The sequence below is a fragment of the Coloeus monedula genome (genome assembly GCF_965178545.1).
Source record: "Coloeus monedula genome assembly, chromosome: 3".
Taxonomy (NCBI): domain Eukaryota; kingdom Metazoa; phylum Chordata; class Aves; order Passeriformes; family Corvidae; genus Coloeus; species Coloeus monedula.
In genome coordinates this window covers 65885664-65889490 of record NC_138783.1, presented here as the reverse complement: position 1 = coordinate 65889490, position 3827 = coordinate 65885664, and the positions used below count along the sequence as shown (strand labels likewise).

Here is a 3827-nt window from a genome sequence, read left to right as displayed (position 1 = left end):
GAAAAAACACCTCCAGAGAAATTGACGGACAATTACAGAGCACATTCACTGTTTTCTTCCCCTGAAACCATGTCCCCCAGACACGTTGTGAGAGGAATAGAATAGCAACTTAGCCATGACCACATGGCTCTAGACTCTTGCACCTCTCTCTCTGCAGCTAGGACCCATCTGACTTGTCCAGTACTGGACCAAAGAACCAAGCAGGGGAACCAGACAAAACCGGGAGACAGATGTGTTGTCCTTCCCCCCCTTCTAAGGTAACCTTGCTTAATGTTTCCTCTTATGTAAAGTAACCTGTAATCTCTTGTTGCTTTCAGTGAGTGATCTCTAAAGGTCATAGTCCACCTAAATCATTCTATGGTGATAGAGGTTTGTTGTTTATTTTTTTTAGCTCACATGATATTCAACAATTATTATATGGTATGTACGTAAGTAGTCATGTGATTTAGCCTGAATTCATAAAAAGGTTCAAGTACTGAGGTGTAAGTCCACAGTTCACCTCTCCTTATCTCTCCCTTCTGTGGTCACTCAGACCATAAAACAAGATCCTATGATGGTCATCAATGCCTCTGATCCAAAGGAAGGGGCTGAATCAAAAATGTCTAAACTGAGGACAAAGTAGTCTTGTCAGTGTTCTCATTGGGAAATCTGTACAAGAAAAAACCTCTTAATGTTTCTCCAGCACAATATTTCCAAATTGCATCTGTTTTCTCATGTATGATGTCCACTAGTACACCACTGTGCTCAACCTTACAAAGGCTATCTTGTCTTTAAGGCCAGAGATATAAATATTAAGAGTTTAACATATGGCAAAAGAAAGAAAATGTAAATTTTTCTGTCTCAGGTGCTAGCTACACAAGTTCTACGGCCTGAAATACTCCTTCTCCTTGAGATTTTGGAGCCATGACTAAAAAAACTTTCTTTGCTAGTCCTACTGTTTCTACACTAACAAGTATTCTGTATTTTAATATATTTTGTTTCTATCTCAATTTCTGGGTGAACAAGAAATATTTTCCGCAGACCTGGACTCAAGGTCACGTGTCAAGTACTCACTTGTGTCAGTTTGGTTATGGTTAGATTTAACAAAAGCAGACTGGTCACATCCATACAATGAGTTCTTGTCCCTGATTTCCTAAATGCACATTAGGTAGTCTCAATGTGTTGGTTTTATTCTGGTGTGTTTTTCTGGTTTCAAGATTTTGAAATAATATTTTTGCACACCACAAGGGCAGCATTTTTATCATATGATGGCACAACCTTTTTTATGGGTACTGAAATGTGATATAAATACATGTACAGGCATCAAAGGGTACAAAGCTTACAAGGCTGACACTTGAGGAATGTGTATGATTACAGGCAAAACCTGGCTCGTCTAAGTATTGGTTTTGGCAGTAATTGTGTATAACTGTTGGCTTTGAAATTGCACAAAGCAAAACCAGAGAAAAGCAGCATGGTGGACTGTCTAGGAAGACAGTGTTCAAGCTTGCTTCATAATGTTTTTATTTAGTAGCACAAATATACTGAATTATTTTCCTGAAAATTCAGGTTAAAATTGGATCTTTGAAGGAAAACATCCAAGATAAATAACTTGTTAGCATATTCTGAAAGCATTTCATACCAATTATTTTCAGAAATGTTATTTTATTGGTTAATCTAAATGTAAAAAGTGAAAGTCTGCCACAGACTCACTTGTATATGATGTTAATGTTCATTACATTGGAAACAATTTTCTGTGAATATCCCCCAGAATTCTATCGCAAAAAGTATTAATCTTACCTTTGAAATACTAAAATAGGAAACTTGTTTTCTGTGATATTCACCATCTCCATGAAGCAGACATCCACAGATATGCATTATGTTTTGTAGCACTGATTTACTAGGCTTCAGGGATTTGAAATACCAACACCCATTCCTCAGCACTTCTGCTATACGTCTGCACTAAGCCTAACAGGCTGCTTAGTGCCTGTTTTTATCCATTAGCTGCTGATATTTGGCCAACAACAAAAATTATTGTTTTTCTAAACTCTTCACTCCTGCAAAATCTCCCTAAGCACTTGGTTCTTTTCTTGTATTACTTTGTTCCTTCTCTTGAAGCATCTTATTCCATTCATGGAGGTCTTTGGGGTCTTCTTGGAGAGCTTTCTCCTAACTTCCTAGGGCCTTTTTCTTCTTTGAAGGGGCATATTCCCCTCTTGCAGAGCAAATTTCTCCTCATTGAGGGAATCTTTTTCTTCACTAAGTGCTTTTTCCTCTACCTGAATGGCTTTGTTGTCCTCTTGAAGAGCTTTAAGCTGGTCCTTGAAGGCTTTGTGTTTTTCTCATAAAGCTAAAATCTCATGCTGAAGAGCTTTTTCCTTCAATGAAAATGCTCATTCTTATCCTTTGAGAGCCTTAATCTCTTCTCTGAGGGCTTTATTTTGTTGGCAGGCCCTTTGCTGTTTCTCAAGGTCATATGTTTCCTCTGAAGAGTCCCTGTGCTTCTCTTGAAGGATTTTCTTCTGTTCCCAAAGGACTTTGTTCTGTCTGTGGGCACTTTGATTCTCCTGATAGAAGGCTTTGTTCTCAATATGAAAACTTTGTTCTTTAGCTGGAGATGTTGATTCTCTTCTTGAAAGGCCATATTATCCTTCCAGTTTGGTTAAATCATGACATATGAGAGGAGATGGCAAATAGCGGCAGCAGCAACAAATTGCTGATTTTCCTTAAAGAATATTTATCCTCTGAGCCAGTCACTTTCTCACTTAGCTGCACCACTCTGGGGCTGTGCTGTGGTCCAGGTGGGTGACTCCATCCTTCATAAGCAATAGTCATGAAACAGAGAATAGAGGTTAAGTGTCCATGCATAACAAAAAAGTAAGTAAATAAATATAGTAATAAATCTAAAATAAAAATAATAGTAAATCAATACTGACATTTGACAAGCACGGTATATTTCTGCATGTGCTGAAGTACGTAGAGAAAATTAAATTTCACAAGGCTAACTTAATTATACAGATATTTCCTTTTAGAGTCCTTTTAGAATCTAAAAACTTTGTCAATCTTTCTTACTATATAACCTGAATAAATAACTGAGTGTGCCGGTTTAGGCAAATTTGGAAATATATTCTCTGAGAGAAAGCAGGTTACAACCAGCCCTCCCCAACCAGGCTTGGGAAAAAAATGATTTTTCCTCGAAGGAAAATGAAAGAGATAAAAACTATTTATTTAACAAACACACAGGAAAAGGATAATAATGCTAAATAATAAAACCTCTCACTCTGCTGAGAGAAACCTGGGAAAATTTCAGAGTCCTTCCATAGCCTCTCTCTCCTCCTCCTTGGAGATGGGACTGGGTGGCGGGCCCACCTGCAGGGCCAAGGCCTTGGTGGAAAGTCCTCCTGATGTATTCTGATGTTGAAACCGTCCAGCAGAGAAGAAGGGAAAAATAGGAGTCCCAGGAAAACAAAGTTCAACTCTCTGGAGGAAAAGGAGCTGAAAAAAAGTGTCCAAAAGCTGGCTGGAAAGAAAGCAAGCTGGGTGCTTCCTCCCACTCCTCTCGCCACAGCTGAACGCAGAGAGCCGTCTCTATCTCTGTGTCCTTGAAAACAAACTGCTTTGAAGAGTTTTATTGGGTTTTTTCTCTCCCCCCTCTCATCCTCAGTTTAAAGGCATAGAAAGGCACAAAATTAATTTCTGGGCATAGGGCAGCGATATGGGATACAACATCATAAAGTGACCCCAAGACACTGAGGTAAGGTGGCATTAAACACTTTTTATTGTTGTTTATTCCTTATTCTACCCTGCTGCAACAATGTTATATTGTTTGGATTAGAGTAAATGTACAGATT

At 38.5% G+C, this 3827-nt stretch overlaps 1 pseudogene across 1 annotated transcript; it reads right to left on the bottom strand.

The window, feature by feature from the left end:
- Window positions 1-2046: 2046 nt before the first annotated feature.
- Window positions 2047-2811, bottom strand: LOC309570814 (annotated as a pseudogene). Its single transcript has one exon. The product of its transcript is annotated as an uncharacterized misc_RNA (transcript).
- Window positions 2812-3827: the final 1016 nt, after the last annotated feature.